The sequence below is a fragment of the Callorhinus ursinus genome, unplaced genomic scaffold, assembly GCF_003265705.2.
Source record: "Callorhinus ursinus isolate GAN/ISIS: 27379988/994484 unplaced genomic scaffold, GSC_fseal_2.0 scaffold50, whole genome shotgun sequence".
Lineage (NCBI taxonomy): Eukaryota > Metazoa > Chordata > Mammalia > Carnivora > Otariidae > Callorhinus > Callorhinus ursinus.
In genome coordinates this window covers 9,154,210-9,178,833 of record NW_027397112.1, presented here as the reverse complement: position 1 = coordinate 9,178,833, position 24,624 = coordinate 9,154,210, and positions in this window count along the sequence as shown.

Below are 24,624 nucleotides of genomic sequence, written 5' to 3'. Positions count from 1 at the left end.
CTGGGTTTCGTAGGCAAAGGGAGATACTCCTTTGGGACACCCCCTCTCCAGCCCAGCCACCAAGCCGTGAAACTCCAAGCCACATGGAGAGTCCAGGAGTAGGCACTCTAGCTGGCAGCCCGGCTGTATTCCCCCTTGACAGCCAGCATCAACGGTCACTTCAGAGGACTCAAGCTGCCACTTGACTGCAACCACATGAACTATCCCAAGAAAAACTGCTCACCTGAGACCATTGAACACACTGAACATGAGATAATCATGTTGTTTTAAGCCATTCGATTCAATGGTGTGTAATCCAGCAATAGGTAACCAGAAGTTATACATTTACACACATGGACATGTACACTGATGGATCAATTGATCGACTAATCCATTGAACGGCTTTTTATTTACTCACTTGTTCATTTATCTATGGAACATACATGGACCAGGCACTGTGCTAGTCTCTAGTAACACAGTGGTGGACAAATTAATTATGGTCCCTGCCTCCAAAGAGCTGATAGTGGGGGCGGGGGGTGGGGGGGAAGATAATAAGCAAGCACACGCACAATTGTAAGATTATACGTTATGTCAAGTTTTAGGATAAAAAAAAAGACCTTGGTGATGTGCCAGAACAAGAGAGGGAGACCTACCCTAGCCTGGGTGATCAGGAAAGGTCACTGTGAGGTGATGATTTTTAAGTGGATAGCTGACATATAAGAAGGGGTGGGGAGTGCAAAGAGCTTTCTAGAATAAGGGAGTAAGGAGGACCCTAGGGTAGGAAGGAGCTTGGGGTATTGGGAGGACTGAGGGGAAGCCAGCATGGTGGGGCTGGAGGAATTCTCGGGGAGAGAGGCTGGAGAGGGAGACCTGGGCCACAGTGGGCAGGCTTGCAGGCTGTGGGGAGGAGTTCGGATTTTCGGATTTTCTCTTAAATGCAATGGGAAACCATTAAAGGCTTTTAAACAGGAGTGACAAGATCCAATTTACATTTTAAAAAGGTCACACAGGCAGTCTGGTGGATAAAGGATTAGTAGGGGGCAAGAGGGGCATCAGGGAGGCCGTCCTCTGGGTGAGAGAATAGAGGCCTGGGACACTCCAGTCAGATCCCTAAGAGGCACCACGTGGCACCTGCTTCCCGCCCTGTCATTGGGGCCACTGCTCCTCAAACAGCCCCAGCCACATTTGTCCTAAGGTAGTTGCTTCACGGAGAGTACTTCTGATTGATGACAAATGCCACAGGCCTATCAATTCTCATTCAGAGAATCTAAATTGTTTCAGCAATGCAAACAGCATCCTTGCTCTGGCTTGACAGATGAACAGCACTGAGCGCCGACCCACCCCCGTGAGGCGGCGTGTCAGGTAGTGCTCCCTAAGCCTGCCCAGCTCACCCACCGCTCTCTAGCACACCCTCATTTTACACAGGATACCACGCCATGGGGCGGGGCGGGGGGGGAGCCTGTAGGAACATCACCACCGCCGACAAAAATCCCACATCTTGGGACTGCTGAGGTCTGAAGTGCCAATCCATTCGGTGGACCGGATTTACTGCCTGGATGAGGCAGTGTTTCCCGACCAAGCCATTATTAGCAGCCGATACTGGGTCCTTGTGCTGTTACATTAGTTGTGAATAAAAGGGAACCCCAGTAACCAAAGCCCCCAGTCCCCAGAGGCTAGAGAAAACCCGTCAATAGTCATTATTCCCCAAAATTGTCCTTAGATATTTAGCTCTGCATGTTCAGCTTCCCTCTGACTTCTCAGGGTTTATAGATTGTACTTTCATAGAAACGGCCAGTCATGTTTCTGACAAAAAAACAAACAAACAAACAAAAAAAACAAAAAAAACCAACCCTGCATAGGTAGAGCCAAGTGCGTGTGGCAGGCACTGAACTGAGCCTTCTGGGGAATGGATCTTGCCACCCATCCCCAACCGTCCCCTGGACTTAGCTTCCCCCAGGTCTCCCACCTCCCCCAGCTCCATCTGCCCGCTGTCTGCCGTAAGTCTGGGAGTCAACCTTGACCTTCTTCCCTCCTCCGCCCTCTCACCACTCACAGAATACCCTTCCGAACCATTCACTTTGTGCCCTTGGCTCGGGGAGTTCAGGATGTCCACAGCAGCTGCCTCTCCAGTCTCTGCACCCAGACTCCTCCCACCCACTCTCTGCAGCCTCTTCTTAACTCCCCAGACTCCTCGCCTCCTGCTCCCACCTCATCCTCTATGCAGCAGTTGTACTCATCAACTCTCAGTCCCTCAACTCTGCTTTCTCCCAAAGCTGGGCCTTCCCATATGCCAAGGAGCCCGCAAACGAGGATCCGCGGGCCTGCTGCCTGTTTCGTAAATAAAGTTCTTCTGGAACACATCCCTACCCATCCATTTATGTGTTGTCCACAATACGACATGCAACATACAATACTCAACAGCAGAGCAGTGGCGACAGAGATTCCACGGCCTGCAAAGCCTCAAATATTTACTCTCTGGCTCTTTATAGAAAAGCTTTGCTGTCCTTGCCATATACCATGCCTTCTGCCCGAAGGCTCATCTCCTTGTCTCCTTTGGCCATGTCCACTCCTTCCCTCCCTTCACCTCGTTAACACCTACTTATCCTTCAGCTCTTAGCCTAGTAATTACTTCCTCCAGGAAGTCCTCCCTGACCACACCCCATCCCCTCTATAGGTTTTTCTAGCCCTCTATTTTTGTGTTACAACAGTAGCTACATCTGCCCACCAGTATCTCCCACTAGCCTCTGAGCCCCTTGGGAAGCTGGAGGCTGGGTCTGTCTTGTGGGACTGCTTCTACATTTGTGGGCCCTGGGGCAAGAATATAAATAAAGTCCCATGTTCCGTGTGTTCAAATATTTAAGCATTATACACTACATTATAAACTACAAGCTAACACAGTTAAATAGTATGTCTTTATATTCTTACCCTGAAAAGTATTCCTTCATATGTGGTGAAAAATACATGTAAAGCTGTGATTCTGAGGGGATTACGAGTTGGCAAAATAGTAAAGACAATTATTACGAATGTCTGAGTGTTCCACTAATAGACCAGTCATGTTTAGATGGATGAGTCATGAAAATGACACACAATTTAAGAACTAGCGTATATTTTATAAAATGTATTTTTCTTGTCTTCGTTTCAGCTTAACCACTAATTATGTTACTATAATCTGATTTTTACACAATGTGTATTCAGTTGCTCATAATCTAAAGGATTAAAAATAAAATTAATTGTATTGAAAGTACAAAATTTCGGTTATTTTCATCAAAAGTATATTGAAGTAGGGGCGCCTGGCTGGCTCAGTCAGTGGTGTGTGCGACTCTTGATCTCGGGGTTGTGAGTTTGAGCCCCATGTTGGGTGTAGAGATTACTTAAAAATAAAATCTTTAAAAAAAAAAGCAAATTGAAGTAAAAATAAGCAAATCATGAATATGCTATTCTTCTAAATTATTAAAAACTAGATCTTAAAAGGCAATAAGTATAATTAATGAATTAACATTGTTCAAAGCTATATTTTAATTTCATAAAAAATAATGAAATCTTAGCAAATACATATAAATAAGAGGATTCCAATTCTAGTGTGCAATGTCTACTAGTTGACAATGTAAAGAATTGGTATCATTCTTCATGTGCTATATCTAGACCTATGCATGCACAAATATGAATTGTTTAATACAGTTAATATCATACTATTTCATAAGCACCCTTAGAACTGGGAATTAAAATAATCTGAAGAGAAGCAAGGAAACGGACCTTTGGCCCCACTGGGAAATCATACTTTGTTTTGCAACAACGTATTGCATTCATACAGAAAGGAAGTTTTGACAACTTATTTGCCTTTTCTCTTACCTTAAGCCCTTCCACTGCTCAAATCCTCCCGACAGGCCAAAGAAGTACCCTTCTCAGACATCAGTAGTGATACAACCCACATCTTTGGGGCATTGACACATTGTCTTTAGCCTTTTCAGTCTTAAGGACATACTGCCAGGGATGTAGCCAAGAGCTTTCCTGGGGCCCAAACTGTATGGGTTGCAAGAAGAGTTGTTGAGTTATAGGCCATGCTGTGCCAAAGCCAAACTCAGGGACCCACGTAGTCTTTCTTGTCTGTTTCTGTATGTATCTGTAACCTGCATGGCCGTCTCAAGTGAAGGGCCCTCTCGCCCCAGTGTAAGGGTGATACAGCTCTCATCCACTGTCCTATCCCTACTTAACCACAGAGTCTGGCACATAGTAGGTACTCTGTAGGGGTGAACTTAGGTACACTGTGAAGGGATTTTTATTCTTTTGGACCAATGAGCCACTAATATATAAATTGACTCACCTCTGGCCTCACCGCCATACATGTAAAGCCGTCTACTAGAGTGGGGGTCAGCAGACCTTTTCTGTAAAGGGCCAGATAGTGAACAGTTTAGGTCCTATGGGCTATGTCATCTTTGTTGCAAATATTCAACTCTGCTGTTGTCATACAAAAGCAGCCATAGACAGTAATAGATCTACAAGTAAGTGTGACCATGCTCCAATACGACTTTATAGAAACAGGTGGTGGGCCAGATTTGGCCAGTAGGTGGCAGTTTGCCAACCCCCCTGCCCCCCCCCCCCGCCCCCACACTAGAGTATAGGAGTTAAGCGACAGTGCCGAAGGAGAGGAGGGGGAGATGGGAACTGTTTAAGAGGCGGGATTCCTAGGAGCTGGTGACTGCTAAAGACATGGCTAACCTACTCTGATGGCCTCTATTACTATTACTACGGCAAGGTACTGGGAGTCTCAGCTCAAACTGCCAAGGGATGCTAAGGGCATCCTCCAGCTGGCTTTCCTTCATCTGGGCTGTTTGTCTCTGCTTGCCTGGCTTGTCACCATGACTTGTCAGTCTTTCTATAGGTATCTGTTTTCTGTCTAGCTCAGTGCTTCTCCAGCCTGTCTGTGCATTAGAATCACCCAGGCAGTTGAGGAGAAAGACCTGTCTGGACTCTACCAGGTGTGTTAGTCTGCGTGGGCTGCTGCAACAAAATACTACAGACTGAGTGGCTTAAGCAACAGAAATTTATTTTCTCATGGTCCTGGAGGCTAGGAGTCCAAAATCAAGGTACTGTCAGGGCTGGTTTCGGATGCAGCCTTTCTCCTTGGTTTGCAAATGGCCACCTTCTTGCTATGTCCTCACGTGGCCTTTTCCCTGTGCAAACACTGGCAGAGAGAACAAGCTGGTGTCTGTTTCTTTTAAGGACACCGGTCCTATCAGATCAGGGCCCCCCACTCTTATGACCTCATTTAACCTTAATTACCTCCTTACAGGCCTTATCTCCAAATATAGTCACATTCGGAGTTAAGAGCTTCAACATAGGAATGGGTGGGGCACCATGCAGTCCTGTGATATTGTGATTTTTAGGAAATATATATTTGGCCCACTGTTCCTGGCACATAGCTCCTAAAACCCTTGTAAAGAGCCCCTTTGTAAAGGGGTACCTTTTGTTACAATATTTAGTTTTTCCTCCGTGCCTGAAATAGCTTCAGAGCTGAAAGTGAGTGTCTTTTGTTATTCATAACAAGCCCCTTTCAACCACACAGAGTTTATGTTAATGAGGTGACTTTTGGAAAGCCCCTAAGGATGGGGGCTGGTTGCCAGGGGAACCAACCAAGACTAGAGGGTTGGCACTTTCAGCCTCCCATCTCCACCCCCCCACACCATCTCTGGGTTGGTGAGAGGGGCTAGAGATCGATTAAATCATTGGCCATTGCCTATGTAGTGAACCCTCCAGAAAAATCCAACGGGATGGGGTTTGGAGAGCTTCTGGGTTGGTGCATAAGTACGCATCCATGTGCCGGAAGGGTGACAAACTCCAAACTCCCCTGGGACAGAAGCTCTTGCGCTCAGGACCCTTCCAGACCTTGTCCTAAGTATCATTTCCTTTGGCTGTTCTCATTTGTAGCCTTTAATGTTCTTTGTAATAAACCAGTCATGTAGTAAGTAAGCTGGTTTTCTGGGTTCTGTGAGCTGCCCTAGCAAATGAATCAAACCTGAAGAGGGGAGGCTGGGAAGTTCAGATTTATCACTGATCTGTCAGAAGCACAGGGGACGACAGTCTGGACTTGCAACTGGCATCTGAAATAGGGAGCAGGCAGTCCTGTAGACCTGACATTTTCTCCAGTGTCAGAATTAAGTTATAGGACATGCAGCTGGTATTACAGAATTGCACACACACATCTGGTGTCAAAAGTAGTGTCGCAGTATTGAGAGTAGAGACATAGGAGATGTATTTTTCCCTTCTTAGGTCCACATTACCAGGTTTGGGGATTAACTGGTTTCAGATGGGGTCCAGGTACGCAGGTAATTCTACTGCTCGCAGTCGAGAAGCCACTTAGATTCGATATTCTGGTTCTGATCTTATTAGCCCAGCTCGGTTACCCCTCCGGGATAAATTCAGTTAAAGAGCTCACCATTTCTGTGCTTGGTTGAGCTCTCTTGATCAGCCCCACTTCAAAGGAAAGAGAACTGGACAGGATGTGAAAGGTGGCAGCAGGCTCATTCGCTTGGTGGGAACCCTATGGAGGAAGAAGTCTACAGGGAAAGGGGCTGTGTCTGGCTTGGTCATGCCAACTTTCAGATGCCTATGAGAGTCACATGCCATCAGCAGGTCTGGAATTGAGAGGTCTCAGCTACAAACAAAGATTTTAAGTCTTCATCAGCAAAGTAGGTGGGAGTGAAGGAATGGGAAAAGGGGGTCAGAAATGGAAACCTGGAGAACTTCAGCACTTGAGAAAGGTAGAGAAAGTTTCCAGCGGACAAAACTAGCCAGGCTGACCGGTATGGGCAGCATCCATGGATTTTCTGGCCCTCTGGCTTCAAGTCGGGCTTGGCCAATGGGGAATATTAACAGGAACGCAGAGGGAGAAAGGAGAGAAGTGTCGAGGTATCTGTCTTGTTTGGCTCCCTTGACGTGGGTCAGCATGGCCAGCCTGCATTCCTTCCGAAGGCCATCACTCTTGTTGGGTGGTCCTCTCCGTACAGTACTCTCTCGGCCTAGGCTGCTGTGAAGGCTCCTTCCCCTTTTCCTGCGGGCCTAAGGTAAGGACAGCTTCCCGCTATTACCAGCCCCTGGGGTGACGCCCTATTCTTTTGGCTTCAGTATCCTGTCAGCATCTTTGTAAATAGTCCCTATATTAAACTCTCCCCAAATTACCCCATTTGTGCCCTTTGTTTCCTGCTAGGATCCTGACCGATGGAGGACACAATCCAAACGGCAGTGGGTTGGGGAATGAGTGGGAGAGTATGGAATATACCTTTTGAAAAGTACCATAGAAAAGTACAGATGATATAAAACTTTGTGCTACCAGAATGAAAAAAAAATATATCATTTTACTTCAGATTAAAAAAAAAATAGAGTAATAGGGGCACCTGGGTGGCTCAGTCAGTTAAGCATCCAACTCTTGGTTTTGGCTCCGGTCATGATGTCAGGGTCCTGGGATCTAGCCCCAAGGTGGGGGTCTGAGCTCAAGTCTGGAGTCTGCTTGTCCTCCTCCCTTGCTCTCGTGTGAGCTCCCTCATAAATAAATCTTAAAAAAATAGAAGACGAAGTTTCTTTGGTTTTCCATCCCAATCCCTCTCTTCTCTCTTAACAGAGGCTACTGCTCTCATGAATCAGGTATGAAACCTTCTAACCCTTTAAAAATATATATACTTTATACTAGTATGTATGTTTTAACAATTTACCTAAATGCTACCATACTAGATCACTCAGCAGATCCTTTCTTTTCTCACGAATACATCTTTGAGGATGAACCATGCTCATATTTAGAGAGCTAGGTCATTTGTTTTAACTGTTGCATAGTATTCCATTTGTATATCTATTTATTCTGTTAAGGAACATTTTTATGATGCCAGTTTTTCTACTATTAAACAATACTGTAATGAACATCTTTGTACCCTTCTCCTGATAGGAGGGTTTCTCCAGAGTATATAAATAGAAGGGAATTACTGATCATGGTTTATATATTTTTAATTTTACTAGGCATTACCAAAGTGACAACCTCCCTAAGCCCCCAAAAGTTTGTGATTTTTGAAAATCTGATGACTGCAAAATCAGTATACAAAAACCAGTATACAACTGTTGCTATTAAATATAAATGTATTAGGGCATGTGGGTGGCTCAGTCGGTTAAGAATCTGCCTTTGGCTCAGATCATGATCTAGGGGCCCTGGGATTAAGACTCAGGTCATGATCCTGGGACCCTGGGATGGAGCCCCGTGTGTCAGGCTCCCTGCTCATTAGGAAGTCTGCTCCTCCCTCTGCCCCTCTCCCTATTTGGGCTCTTTCTCACGCAATCTCTAATAAATAAACAAAATCTTAAAAAAAATAAATATATTTTCGGGGCGCCTGGGTGGCTCAGTGTTAAGCATCTGCCTTCGGCTCAGGTCATGATCCCAGGCTCCTGGGATCGAGCCCCACATCGGGCTCCCTGCTCAGTGGGAAGCCTGCTTCTCCCTCTCCCACTCCCCCTGCTTGTGTTCCCTCTCTCGCTATGTCTATCTCTGTCAAATAAATAAAGTCTTAAAAAAAAATAAATATATTTTCAGAGTGGCTAATACATGCACACGGTATGAAATTCAGAAGGCACAAGAGCATACACAGTGGAAAGTGACTCCTCCCCAACTCCTGTCCCTTAGACACCAGAGCTCTGCCCAGTTATTGGTCTCTTGTGTTCTTCAGATATGTTCTGTAGTTAAATGTGTGCAACACAACATGAAAATAATTGTTTGTATCTCACTTCTTTTGCTTCAGTAGATTCTACACAGTTTTATAGACTCAACCTTAATTGTGTTCATTTTACCATAAACCCTATTTCCTCAGATCCTGCAATCCTAGGTTTGGGTGACAACCTGAAGAGCCCCCAGTCCTAGGCTCCTCACCTCCAAAGATCCCATCACGACTGTCCTGAGGGGCTTCGAGAACCTCTATATTAAGTTCTACTGCCCCAGGGTTTCCAATGGAAGCTTGTGGACTAGTTTTTGTTTTTTTTGTCCATCATGGTACAGTCAGGAAAAGTCACTGCTGTATGTATTTCCAACAGGAAGGGCTTTAACACAGGGAATTAGAGGCTTTCACAACTCTAACAAAGTTGCAGGAGGGATGGAGGTTAGGAACCCTGTCAGAGAATCTGGAAGGGCAGGGATCAGAAGGAAGCCACTACTATTGATCTCGGCTGCCTGTAGAGCGGATTCTCAGAACACCTAAAAGCTGGAGGCAAAAATCCCAGGTCAGACATTCTTGCTACTGCTGCCCATAATATCCTCCAGAAAACAATGGCTTCTCCTTCTTTCTCTACCAAATATCATACAAGTGACTTTCATTAGTGGAGTCTAAGCAAACCATATTCTCTTGTGGAAAAAGAGTCAGTGCCCAGAAAGGCAGATAGGATACTAAGTATCCACAAATGGCAACCTGCAGGGTTCCCCATAAACTCCCCTCCCTCTATACAGGAGTAATAACCAACTTTGTTGGGGCAGACACCATGAGAATTTATGGGACAGCCGTCATTTAGGTCATAGATTTTATATAGGCCAACAACGACTAAGCGCCTTTTTTACCTTCCAAATGGCCCAGTATGTGAGAAAGATTTTGGGAAAAGTAACAGAAAAGGAAAGACAAGACCCAGTTCCTGTCCTCAAGGAAGCATCATTCATTCAACAAACTTTGAGAACCTACTATGTGTTCGCATCAGAAACCCTAGGAAAGCAGAACTTGATAGGGACACATAAATATGCAAAGGATAAAAATCTGCATAGGAATGATAAACCTGAAATTCAAGATAGAGATTATTTATGGGTGGGAGGGGACACAGCTACAATTGTGCAAGTAATATTTTAAACTGGATGGAGTATAGACATTTGTGTATTTATTTTTACTTCCAGTTTTTCCTGTGGCTGAAATAGTTCATAAAAAAAAAAAAAGAACTAGGCAGGGTCTCTGTCCTTAAGCTTACATTTTTAATGGGAAAGGTCTCTCTCATATAAACACACACACACACACACACACACACACACACACACACACACACAATGGAATAACAATGTCAAAAATTGATGTGGGGAATAGCCAAACTGTGGAAAGAGCCAAGATGTCCATCGACACATGAACAGATAAAGATGCGGTATATATATATATATACACACACACATACAATGGAATATTATGCAGCCATCAAAAGGAATGAGATCTTGCCATTTGCAATGACGTGGATGGAACTGGAGGGTATTATGCTGAGCGAAATAAGTCAATCAGAGAAAGACATGTATCATATGACCTCACTGATAGGAGGAATTCTTAATCTCAGGAAACAAACTGAGGGTTGCTGGAGTGGTGGGGGGGTGGGAGGGATGAGGTGCCTGGGTGATAGACACTGGGGAGGGTATGTGCTATGGTGAGCGCTGTGAATTGTGCAAGACTGTTGAATCACAGATCTGTACCTCTGAAACAAATAATGCAATATATGTTAAGAAAAACAAAAGAAGAAGATAGCAGGAGGGGAAGAATGAAGGGAGGGAAATCAGAGGGGGAGACGAACCATGAGAGACGATGGACTCTGAAAAACAAACTGAGGGTTCTAGAGGGGAGGAGGGTGGGGAGATGGGTTAGCCTGGTGATGGGTATTAAAGAGGGCACGTTCTGCGTGGAGCACTGGGTGTTATGCACAAACAATGAATCATGGAACACTACATCAAAAACTAATGATGTAATGTATGGTGATTAACATAACAATAAAAAATTTAAAAAAATTGACGTGGGGGGCACCTAAGTGGTTCAGTTGGTTAAGCATCTGCCTTCGGGCTCAGGTCATGATCCCAGAGTCCTGGGATTGAGTCCCACAAGTCCCATGGTGCTCCCTGCTCAGAGGGGAGTCTGCCCCCTTCCCCCCGCCCCTCCTCCTGATCATGCTCGCTCTCACTCTCAAATAAATAAAATCTTTAAAAAAATTGACGTGGGGCTGAGAAGCTCTCTTGAGTAGAAGAGCTTTCTGAAAACCAACCCTTGCAGAGTTAATCAACTAGATGCAGTAGAGAAATTATATATGAACTCTGCAACAAAGGGTAAATTTAGGGTTGGCATGAACTTTTTTTAAAATCAAGGTGATCATACTTAAAAATCTTTCTTGCTTTGGGAGGTAAGACAGAATGAAGCTAAAGCTGCACCTCATGCTGACTTTCTATGAATCGACATCAGACAGAACAACTATAGAGCAAACACATAAGTGCAAAGGGGTAAGGAGGTGAGCAGCAAGAGGTGAAGGGCAGGTGGGTTTTGAGATTGGCTTTGGTGGGCCGGAAGATGAAAAGGAGATGTAGGGTGCAGCACAGCAAAAAGAAAGCGGAAGAAAAGGAGAAAAAGACGGCAAACATTAAAAATTCACTTGTGGTGAAGACTATATTTTAGAAGTCATAGAAAGTTAAAAGAATAAGACATGTTCCCTGGCCTCAAAAAACTTAAGTATTTGCCCAAAGGCTTGGACGGCCTTGAATGATACTAAATGTGCTGTGGGCTTCACAAGGATGGTCTCAGTTAATTCACCTGCTAACCCCATGAAGTGAGCACTTCTAAGCTCGGATTCAGGTGAGGAAACTGAGGCACAAAGCAGTTCCACAACTTGCTCCCCTCCATCAAGAAGCAGAGCCCAGAGTTTGTTAGCCCCTTTCTTAACTGCTGCCCCTTTCTTAACTGCTGCCCCTTCCAGGCAAGAAAGACTTGGTGGATGATGGAACTGATAAGGTCTGGAAAGATTTGTCTCTAGAAGGTAGAAACCTAACTTGTTCATTCAGGTCCCACAGATTTATTTCCTGGCTCTGTGCTATTTTGGGTCATATTGCCTGTTCTCCTGCCCTCTCTAATCCCCTTTTCTACACTCTCATTTTCTCTCTCTGTCCCTCTCCTCTCCCAAAGCCTCTCCAAGGCAATACATATACACCAAACAGCTATGCTTTTAAGTTTTCCAAATGGGTCTTCCTTCTTGCAGTCTATGTTTGGATGAGATGCAATAGGTAATCCCTAAAGAACCTTTCAGACTGTAATTTTCCCTCTGTCCTGCATCGTTGCCATCAGCTTAGAAACATAGTTTAGCTCTATCTTAAAAAAAAAAAAGTAACTTTTTTTGAGAACCTGTCCTTGACCCCATATACTCTTGCAACCCTATTTCTGTATTCCCTACTTCCAGTGTCTTAGAAAAAGTTGTCTGTAGCCACTGTCTTCATTTCTTACCTCTCTTCAACCCACTTCATTGGCTCCTGTCCCATTCTCTATACTGATAACTCCCAAATTTATTATTTCTAGCCCAAACCTTCCTACTTCACATCTAATTTGGATGTTTAATTTCCAAATTAACATGCCCCAAGGCAAACTCTTGTTTTCCCAGCCTGATCTACTCTTCTCCCAGCTTTCCTTATCCAGCAAATAACTCTAACAAGAGCCCAAGCCAGGAATGTGGGGCTCACTCATTCCCTCCCCTCATTGAATCCACCACCGAGTGCTATCTACTCTCCTATATGTCCAGAATATCCCAAATCTGTCTGTTTCTCTCCATCTTTATCTTCGTCCAAGCCACCATCATCTCTCATCGGAGTTACTGTCATAGCCACTTTATATAATCCACTCTCCACATGGTAGCCAGAGTAATATTTTAAAATGCAAGTCAGATAATATCATCTCTCTCCTTAAAACCCTTCAGGGTCTTTCCATTACATTTAGCATAAAATCTGGCCTTCAAGGCTTTATGTGATCAGGTTTCTGGTCCTCTGACTGGATCACCCCCTTCCTGCTCTCTAAGCCACCAGCCATACTTGCTGTCTTTCTGTTTGTTGAACATATTAAGTTCTGGAGCTTCTGTACTATTTTTTCCCTCTTCCTAGATTATGAATTCCCTTGATCTTCCATTACTGGCTTCCTCCCACTATTTGGGTCTCAATTCAAATGTCACCTTCTTGGAGTGGCCTTTCCTCATGACCCAGTTTAAAACACTCATTTACTGTCACCCTGTCCTATTTTCATATTCGCACTTGTCACTCCCTAATGTTCCACTTCTGTGTGGGTCTAGTCGCATTGGAATGCACGCTCTGTGGGTCTAGTCACTCTGTTAGAACTAGAACCTTGGATTTCTTGTGTTTTGCCATATGCCCAGCACCTGGAATGGTGCTTAGCACTAGTAGGCACTCAAATATTAGTTTGATAAATTAGTGAAAGATAAGATCCTTGAGGGGCACCTAGGTGGCTCAGTTGGTTAAGCGTCTGCCTTTGGCTCAGGTCATGATCCCAGATGGGATAGAGCCCTGTGACGGGCTCCCTGCTCCGCAGAGAGCCTGCTTCTCCCTCTCCTTCTCCCTCTGCTCCTCCTCCCACTCATGTGCACGTGTGCACTCACGCATGCGCTCTCTCAAATAAATAAAACCTTAAAAAAGAAAAAATCCTTGAAACTTGGGACTACTATAACTCAAACTTTTATTTTTCTTTAAGATTTTTTAGAGAGAGAGAGAAAGAGAGTGGGCCCAAGAGCAAGCAGGGGAGGGGCAGAGGGAGGGAGAGAATCTCAAGCCGACTTCCTGCTGAGTGCAGAGCCCAATGAGGGGCTCCATCCCAAGACCCTAGATCATGACCTGAGATTTCATGACTTAATGAAATTAAGAGTCGGACGTTTAACCTGACTGAGCCACTCAGGTGCCCCATGACTCAAACTTCTATATAACTTTTCCCAACTGCCTAATGACATGGCTGCACCTCTTTTAAGCTCTCAAAATAGGATGATGAAAATATGCAACACATCTAACAAAAATTCTAGCAGCATGGGGCTCCTGGGAGGCTCAGTCGTTAAGCATCTGCCTTCGGCTCAGATCATGATTCCGGGGTCCTGGGATCGAGCCCCGCATCGGGCTCCCTGTGCAGCAGGAAGCCTGCTTCTCCTTCTCCCACTGCCCCTGCTTGTGTTCCCTCTCTCTCTCTGTCTCTGTCAAATAAATAAAATCTTAAAAAAAAAAAAATTCTAGCAGCAAAGGGAAAGTGAAAATCTTAATGTGGGCTTCATTTTAACAAAAATTTCTGATGAAAAGTTGTTGTGATAAATGAAAGTTATACCAACTACAATCCTCTGAACATGGGAATTTTTTCTAGGTTTGGGGTTCAAGTCTTAGAACCAGTAAGTGGGTGATAAGTCCCAAAGGCAAAGCATTCCCCAACTACCTTCATCTGTCACCCTTGGCCTCCTTTCTTCCTCTACCCTGTAAACTATAGGAACAATTAAGTATTTAAGAATTCTTCTCTTCCAACAAGAAACAGTGTCAGTAATTCCATGCCCTGGAGAATTTAAGGTCTGTATTATGAAACACTTTTTTAAAAAGTGGGTTATAGGTACTTTTCTATCCACTCTGTATAACTCTCATAGATTGTGTAATGCCTTACGAAGGGCCTGGATGCTCACCACCCACATCTCCAGTCTAAAACTAGGTTATGAGTAAAATGAAAACTCGGCAAAAAAAAAAAAAAAATTTCCTCCTGCTTCTCATAGAGTCCTCAGCTCAATTCCTATCTGATAGCCACGGAAATCCAGAGCATGTAAAGAGGTCAAGTACCTAAGTAATTACTCAGCTAATAATGAACAGTAGCAGACACTCCCTTTGAAATTGTGGAAATTCTCGGGCACCTGGGTGGCTCAGTTGGTTAAGCGACTGCCTTCGGCTCAGGTCATGATCCTGGAATCCCGGGATCGAGTCCCGCATCGGGCTCCCTGCTCAGCAGGGAGTCTGCTTCTCCCTCTGACCCTCTTCCCTCTCATTCTATCTCTCATTCTCTCTCTCTCAAATAAATAAATAAAATCTTAAAAAAAAAAAAGAAATTGTGGAAATTCTCGTTTCCACACTAAAGCCAAGAGAACACAGCCCAGCCTGGCAGGTGAGAAGACTGAAGAGGTATTTTCCTCATTTACCTGACAGCTCTTGCCCTCCTTCAACCAGAACAAAGCTAGCCTGCCACACCTAGGGTTCAGGAAATTTTCGGGAGGAGGAGAGGTAGGATGGAATGGAGAGGCTTTATCTGGTTGAACTATGCGTAGTCTGGGAAAGTGCCCAAGTGAGAACAATTGAATACCAAATCATTTTCCCACAAGGCTGGCAGAGGTCTCCATAGACTGTTAAGCTTCAACCACTCTGTAAACTCTAAGAAGATCTCTTTAAGGTCCTACTTTCCTCCCCCTCTGGGGAGAGGTTTTCACTCCTCTTCAGGAGGTTAGCCTGGGAAGATACACGGTTATCTTCAAACCACAACAACAAAGCCCCCGGTCCTCCTATAGTTCCTGTGCTCCACCCTAATGGAGTTTAGGAAACTGATAAGGCAGCTGTGAAAATAGAGGGTAAAACATTCTCTTCCATTCAAGGCATTTGGCATAGTTTGCACTTTTCAAAAAAGGGGCCGGGAGGTGGTTATTTTCCACTTTTTAAAATGGTTATGGATCAAAACACAACTAAGCAACCACCCCGCATCGCAGAATAAATCTGTCCGCTCGTTAGTTCATAGGTAGCTCATATGTATATATTCACTTAGAACTTTGTATTTTAAAAGGAACTTTATATTTTATATATTTTTATATTTGTATCTTAAATATATTTATATTTTAAAATGTCCACATAATGTCGAGAATAGTTCGATGAACTCCATGTACTTGATAACCTGGCTTCAGTGATTATCCATGTAAATCCATTCCATGTTAATGTTCTTATAACAAAACAAAATTTTATTTTGAGAATAAGCCCATGTGTCTTATGGGCTATAACATTTAATTTGTTATGATACATAATAACTTCTTTAGAGTTTTGGGGCAGAAGTGTAAAACTTCACAATTCTAATTGGCTCTTACTCTGTCCAAACGATTTGAAAAAGCCACATTATGCAATTTTTTAAAGGCAGTTTTAGCACTTCCAAGTTAAAGAGGATCATAAAAGCATTGCCAACGAGAGGTCCTATCAGTTTTGCTTTAATGAACACACACGCAAGCGGTAACCGTAAGATTATTAATTATCTTTGTATGCAAAGAGGTGTTTCAAAGTTAATGTAAGGTGTGTTCACCAGCTCACACTGTCACAGCAAAACAACACAGCCCGGGTGGCTTACACAGCATAAATTAATTTCCTCTCAGTTCTGGAGGCTGGAAGTCCGAAATCAGGGTGCCATCTAGGTCAGGGTTCCGGGGAGGGACTTCTCTTCTTACTACGGCCTCACGGCCTCACGAGGCTGAGAGAACTAGCAAGCTCTGTGGTAAACCCTCTTAACAGGGCACTAATCCCATCAGGAGGGCTCCACCCTCAGGACCTCATCTAAACCTAATTGCCTCCCAAAGGCCCCACCTCCAAATACTATCACCCTGCAGGTCAGGGCTTCAGTGTAGGAATCTGCAGCTTGAGGAGGGACAATGGACACAATTCAGACCACAGCAAAAGACACGTTTTATTCCTTCATGTTGAACGCCCTCTTTCTTTGCAAATTATGATTATGGAGACATTACGTTTTTGCCGAGCACACCCTTTTTATTCATGGTGCAAATTCATCACATCACAAATTCCATATTAGGTAAATTTTATTGAATAGGCTTTACAGTATATGAAATACCTGTCTGGTCAGTACCTGCCAAGCTGTTACTCTTCTCTTGGCCCAGACATTTCCCCCTAAATAAACTGATAAGGGACAAGAAGTAATAAGGAGTGGGTAGGCTTTCTGAGTCTCTCCTGGGGGTTGTGAAGGCTGGTTTCGGGGTTTATAGAGTTAATCATCAAAGCTTACCTAATAATACTCAAATGGATACTAAGATCTTCTAAAACTAACCTGGATTTAAATCTTGCTTGTGTTTTTCTAAAGATCATTTTTTTTTTTTTTTGACAGAACTTAGGATGCTTACCAGGAGACCTGGTAAAAATCCAGGCCCTCCGGCGCCTGGGTGGCTCAGTTGGTTAATCGACTGCCTTCGGCTCAGGTCATGATCCTGGAGTCCCAGGATCGAGTCCCGCATCAGGCTCCCTGCTCAGCAGGGGGAGTCTGCTTCTCCCTCTGACCCTCCCCCCTCTCATGTGCTTGCTCTCTCTCTCTCACTGTCTCTCAAATAAATAAATAAAATCTTAAAAAAAAAAAAAAATCCAGGCCCTCAAAATTCCCCTTGAATTTTCAAGTGGGTAATCCATTATTCTGCTCCTGTCCTGTGGATGCCCAGCTCTTGGTGGCTGAACTCTCCCACAAAGGTGACCCCACTGGAGAGGTAGGTCATGGTTGCAGAGCACTGTGGAGAGCTCACCTTGGGGTGAAACGGGGCATCAGTTCTCTTCATAAGGCCTCTCTGACTGGAGGTGAAAGTGCTTTGGGGACTTGGGGCCCAACCTTGTGAATTAAGAGCAGAAAAATAAAGGGTACTTTGTGACAGGTATTTGAGTTGCCAACACCCTGAGATAACTTAAGCGCTCTCTAACTGACCAGAGCGAAACTTCGTCTTGCCATTTTCCTCGGAAGCTGGAATATTGAAAATCAGAATGCTTAGTTTGAGGAGTAGCAACAAATTTACTGTAATATAGCTCATTGTGACATATACCTTATTATACCTAACATTATTATTGCTTGTGAGGCTTGGGAGTTCAGGAAGTTTTGAGTTCAAATCCTGAGATGGAGTCGCCATGTGACCTCAGGCTAGTTTCTAGGCCTCCTTGTTTTTTTGTTTGTTTTTGTTTTTTTGAATCTGTAAGACAGAGACAACAGCACATACTTTCATTAAGTGGTTGTAAGGAATTAAAAAATATATGTAAATAGCTTGGCATTCTATCTGGTATAGAGTAAGAGCCAAATAAATGGTGGCTACTATTATTAGCTTAGCATAATTGAACTTCAACAATTATAATTAACTACACTTGCAAAATCTGAGTAAAAGATTGATTTACTTACTTATCTCAACAACCAGAAACACCTTCTCAAGGGAAGGGAGGTAGGTTTTTAAACTCCTCTCAGTGTTAAGTTTGTAGATCTTTGGAGTATTTTAAAAGATGGCAAGCAGTTTTTTTTTGCTTGTTTGTTTTTTAGCACTTAAGAGTATCCTTCTGGTTCATAGGATATTGGTCGCTTATTTGCCACTTACATGAGAAGCTGTGTCTTAAGTCTCACTTTGCGGGAAATAGTAGGAATATTCACCAAGCCCTTTTCAGAAACAAGAGGTGAGATATTCAGCCAAGGTTTTGGGGATAACTATACGGTGCAACAACATAAATAAGGGGTCTCAATGTAATATACAACCCCACTCAAAATAAGTGTGAGTTCACTCCCCCAGTGGTATAGGAGTTGGCTGAGTGGACTGATCTGACTATTGCAATCACAGTGAAAAGACCAGCTTGAGCTGATTGTAGCCCTGGGGTACACCCAGTGAAATAGCCCAGCCTTGATATGCCTCTGTGTCTCATTTGTGGTGAGGAAAGCAGTATTTGCCTCCGAGAGTGTGAAATTCATCTGTAGATTTCAAGGGGGAAAGCTGGAGGCTGGAGACTACGTGAGAAGACACGAAGCCTTTCAGGAAAACACTGTGAAGTGGTAATATGAAAATGATGCTCTTGAGTCCTATTTCCCCATCAGTAAGGTGCTTGAGAATAGTTGGTCTGATTAAGACAGAGAAAAAAATATCCATGTGCCAGAAAATGAAAAGTGGGTCTTGCCTTGTGGTCTCCTTGCTCACTACCAACTTTTTTTTTTTTTGGTCTATTAAGAGCTAGGAAGGGGTAGTGCAAAATTCTGCATTTATGAATAGTGTAAATCAAGTTTTACTAATTGAATTCTAAAACAGGGGGTGATTAGAAAATTGTGGAGTAAAATGTTTCATCAGTGTGAAGCCTTGCCAGACGCTGCAGTTGGTATAATAATATATCCCGGGTACAGTTATGGCAAACGAGTGCCAGGAGCGCTCTAGTTAATCTGGATATGAAAGGATACTGACAATCACGCACGCTCAGTGGGCCTGGGTCGGTGTGTTACAGGTGATGTGTTCAGGCTCCTTAATCCTGAAGGCTTTCACAGTGCTTCTCAATCTTGGGTAATGTAATGACCCCTTCTAAAGAGAAGTGGAAATGCTCCACTGATCCTTACATTTACTTAAATTACCCCTAGTATGTTATCTTAACGTACCAACATAAAACGAGGTGCAGACTCCTAGTATTTATAGTTCTTATGAACCCAAGGCTTTTATTTTTCAGATTAAATTTAAATCAAACTATCAAGCCAGTGATATTTAAACTGACAATACTAATTTAATGAGACGGATGATATTATTTTGCTGAAACTATGTAACTGATTATAAAGTAAACATGCTACCGATTGCCACAGGGCAGGTTCTTTTGATCTCAGTGCATTTATAATGGCATTTTTCTTTATTTGAACTATTAGGTTACCTTCCTTAATATAGTGATAATGCATCATTCACATACTAAGGCCAACTCTTCTTTTTTCATTTGCTTTGGACAACTGGAGAATGTTACACTGTGTCAGTTTGATCACAAACACAAAGCAAGCAGGAGCAAAATTGAGGCAGTACTCAGTTATAAAGTGGTCATTTTATTTTTAATGAAAATGTTCTGTCTCTGCACTGTCCAAAGCCACATGTGGCTATTGAGCGCTTGAAGTGGACAAGCATAACCCAGGGACAGGATTTTTAATTAACTTTCATTCAAAACAGTCACATGTGGCTAGTGGCTACTGTTGGCCAGTGCAGAATCCTCGTTCATGCATTTACTGTATAGTTTTTTAGGTTATCATTAAAATGAAATCACTAGCTGTGTGAGCAGGGCAATGTATTCTAAACCTCATTGCCTTCACCTATAAATTGGGGATGAGACATAACACATTTAATCACTTAGCGCAGTGCTAAGTGAAAAGAAACAACATTTAACCCCTAGGGATGCGCGAGTGGGTGAAAAGTTGGGAGGAAGGCTACCCTTGCTCATACTCTCCGTCACTGCCCTCTCAAGCCACCCCTGGCTGCACTTCTTTGAAATATACGTTAACATTTTCTCCATCCTATGTGAAATGCCAGTAAAGGCATCTTTAGACAACATTGCTATTTTTATTAATCTATAACAATAAAAACAGTTGTTTACTATGCAAATTTAGCCTTGATTCGTCACCTGCCTTCCACTTAGATTGTCTCTCTGATGTCTCGGTGGCTTAGTTGGTTAAGCATCTGACCCTTGATTTCGGCTCAGGCAAGGTCGTGAGATAGAGGTCCTCCCACCCCGCCCCCACCATTGGGCTCCATGCTCAGCAGGGAGTCTGCTTAAGATTCTCTCTCTCCCTCTGCTCCTCCCCCCTCTAAAAAAATAGATTGTCCCCCTGAGCCTCTCCTATATTGAAATTCTGCAGCTGCCAGTGATCTTGAATAACTGTCACAGGTGCATCAAATAGCCAAGGTGTTTAGAGCTCATTTTTATTTCTCTGGAAAACAGGAAGCCTAAGCCCCCTTCAGGGTATAGTGGACCATTATGGAGTTGGTTATGTCACACTACTTACTACCTCTGTTGCTGCTCCTACAGAGGATGCCCTTCCACTCCCCAGGTCCCATATGCCCCATTTGTACCTGACAAACATTTGGTATCGTTTTCCAGAATCTGCTCAAGCTTCACCTCATCTACGGAACCTTTCCTGACCCTTCCAGGTAAAGCTTACCTCCCTTACCATGGCCCTCACCCTGTACTTGGACAGAAACTTGCATCATAGCAATCATAGTTCTCACATTTATTTTACAATTTATTCTTACCTTAGGTTATTGACTGAGTTGTTTCTTCCACCAAAAATAGGTTGAAGTCCTAACTTCCAGTACCTCAGATTACGACCTTGTTTGAAAATAGGGTCACTGCAGATGAAATCAGTCAGGTGAAGATGAGATCATGCTCAAGTAGGGTGGGCCCTGGATCTGTTAGGACCAGTATCCTTATAAGAAGAGGAAAAGAGAGACACACAAGGGGAGAAGGCAGAAATTTAAGTGCTGCGGCTTATAAGCCAAGGAATGCCACCAATTGCAGGCAACCCACCAGTGGCTAAGAAAAGGCAAGGAAGGATTCTCCTCTCCAAGCTTCAAAGGGAGTACAGCCCTGCTGACATCTTGCTCTGAGACCTCTAGCCTCCGGAACTGTGAGACAGTAAATTTTTTTTTTTTTTTAAGCCACTCAGTTTGTGGTTCTTTGTTACAGCAACCCTAGAAAGCTAATATACTTTACAGAAATCATAAGCTCCTTGAGGACAGGGACCTTGCTTGATTTATTTCTGTGTCCTTTATAGCTGTCAGTGTCTGAACCAATATGTTGGATGGATAAATGAAAGAACACAATGCCTATTCCTTTGCCTTGATCTGGTCTCAATCTGGAACTGCAGAAAAATCACTTTAAATAAATTCAGTGCTGCTGCCTATGGTCACACAGGCTAGGTACTGCATGATACCAGAGTTGTGTGATGTGGTGACCTTCAATTATTAATTGTATAACTGAATCTACATAAGGAAAGTCAGTAGACAGTGAACCCCCATGCCATCCTGTTAGAAGAACCACCGCTATTGTGAGGTTCAGCTCTTTGCCCAACAGCAGAAAACCATAAATAATTATCCTCTAGATGAGGGACTGGTAAACTACAGCCTTGAGCCAAGTCCACCCTGCTTTTGTAAATAAAGTTTTACGGGAACAGAGCCACATTCATTGATTGACATTGTTTATGGCTGCTTAAATCCTACAATGAAAGTGATGAGTGGCTGTGATGTAGCCCATAGAGCCTAAAACAGTTATGGTCTGGCCCCTTACAGAAAAAATTTGCAAAGCTCTACTCTAGATAATATAAATTGGTAGACATTGCCAGAATGTTTTATATTAAGTGGTAAAAATCCCACCTTGAAACGGAAGCAATTCATTTTATCACACCTTGGAAGATTCTCTACTACTACTGTTAACGTCGGCACGCCAGAAAGAAAATTATGTAGAAAGTAATTTATTTCTTCCTTGAAATAGGAGACAAGGATTAAGAAGAAACGAATCTATGAGCTTATTTATGTGTGTATGTGAATAGGGGGTGTGGGTAGAATAAGTTCCAAGCAAATATAACATATGTAACTTATACAATTAGGTGCTCTACATAGGGAATTTTTTTGAACTGTGTCCCGCTCCCCAGCTTGGAGAGAGGTGAGAAGTGGAGAAATGGATGGAGATCTATTACAAGGTCCAGGAGGAAAATGCTATTCCAATGTTTACGGGAACAGTTCTGCCTGCAGTTTTATTCTTTCTGGAAAGTATTGTGGAAAGTCTTAGACCTTTCTGAGAGGCCCCTTATGCATCAAGCCTGCCATGTGACCCCATCACCCTGGCCTCAGCTGATTGGGCCAATGCTGGATGCCTGATCCAAAGGTCAAAGGTCTAGGTAATGGCCTGGTACAAGGGCTCTGCCCAGTAGGGGTGAATACTGGCCCCACCAACCACATGCTGTCTTTGGGGGGAGTTGAGAGACTTATGGAGACAGTGAATCTATTTATCAAGATTAGCAAAGCAGAAACAGAGCATACTTGTTACCATAATGACAGGGTAATTGTTACCTAAAAAGAAAAATCTGCTCACAAAAGTAACATTGCATCGGGATATTGCCATTTCCAGAGGGCTAACTATGCCACTGGTATGGTCCAGCTTGCACCATTTTTGTGTTACTGTTAGAGGATGGGTTTAGTTCACGGTCAGCTCAGTTTCTGGATTTCATCATTTCATCTACTCTCTTCCCATCCTCCGCTCCCTTGTCTGATTGTCCTTTATCTGCCACTGCCTTGCAAACTCTAACCCTCCACCAACCCAGCCAATTACTTTTCTACTCTTCCACCTGGGCAGTTAGGGCTTACCAGCCCTAAATATAGTACCCAGCCACTGTGTTGGTGGGGTTATAAACGCATGGTTTCCAGCCTCAGCTTGACTATCTGGATGTTCTTTTATGTGTCCGTATTTGACTCACTCACCTATTCCTCGCAGCTGATAGTGCAAACCTTCAGCCCTTGCCAGGCTCCCATTTCCACCGCTCACCTTGCATCCTACATCAGAGAAAACAGACCTACCTGGCCTCAATTTCCAGACTCTCCCCAACTTTTATAAACCTGCACCCTTTCTTTCCTGCTTCCTTGTTTCTAAGAGGTGAAACTCTCCTGTTAAAGCTAATCCTTTACTTAGGTTCCAAATCCCAAGACCTTCCATTCTTGATTCCAGCCTTGTTCCTGTGCGATTGATTATTCCCTCTCATTCCTGCATCTACCACTTCTCCCTTGTTTTGTTTTCTCCCTTGCCACTTCTCTATGGTTTCTTTCCTTGAGCATATGTAAACGCTTATGTGTCCCCTCTTTAAGGCCCTTTCCTGACACTTCATAACCTACTAGCTACTATCTTATTGAACTCATTCATTTTAAGGCTGTTCACCTTAAGAGGGAGAGGAAATTCTAGTCAATATGGAGAACTGAGGTAACTTAAAACAACCCCATCCCCAAGTCCAAGTATATAGAAATGCTTAAAAGACAATAAGCTATTTGTTTCTCAAACTTTGTTCTGAAGCATCACATAGTCCTTCCTGACTGATATCAAGAAAATGGCAAGCAGAGACAAAAGACACCACTTTAAAGTGCTAATGAATGAGAATTTTCTAGAATTGAAAAAAGATAGTCTTCAGATTAAATGAGCATATTGAGTTCTGAGGAGGACAAATAAAAACAAATCCACAATCACACACATAATAATAAAACTGCAGAACATAAAATCATTCTTCGTCTAGTTAAATCCTCATAGCAATCCTATTATATAGTATCATTATTCCTATTTCATATGTGAAGAAGACAAACCTCAGTAGATGGCTACAAGGTAAGTAAGGTACAGAACTGGAATTCAAACACAAATCTATCTTCCAAAACCCACCCTTTTTCAAACCTCATTTGAAATCTCACTTTGACTTTACAACACTCTATTTTTCCCACTTTATAGACAAGAAAACCAAGGCTGATAAATGCTAGATGACTTGTCCGAGCACAGAAAGCTGGTAAATGGCAAGGCTCAGGTTTGAACTCGGGTCTTGTTGGCTTTAAAGCCTAGACTCTTTTTCCTATATTGTACTGCTTCCCATACTTCCTAGGGAATTTGGCTTACATATTGTTATTATTAAATTTTTACAAATTTACTCTCCAACCATAATGGCCTTCATCCTGCTCCCTTAATATACCAAGTACGTTGTAGCCTTGGAGTCTTTACATTGATGGTTCCCTCTGCCTGGGATGCTTTTTCCTCAGGCGGCACGATGATCCTCAGGTTTCAGTTCAAATTTTATATTTAGAGGCTTTCCCTGACTACTCTCATCCCTGATGTTCTATCCCTTTACTCTGTTTCATTTTCTTTGTAGTATGTATAGTTTTCTAGCATTAGAAATCAACTTGTTTAGGGGCGCCTGGGTGGCTCACTTGGTTAAGCATCTGACTTTTGATCTCAGCTCAGGTCTTGACCTCAGGGTCATGAGTTCAAGCCCTGCATTGGGTTCCACGCTGGGTGTGGAGCCTACTTAAAGAAAGAAAGAAAGAAAGAAAGAAAGAAAGAAAGAAAGAAAGAAAGAAAGAAAG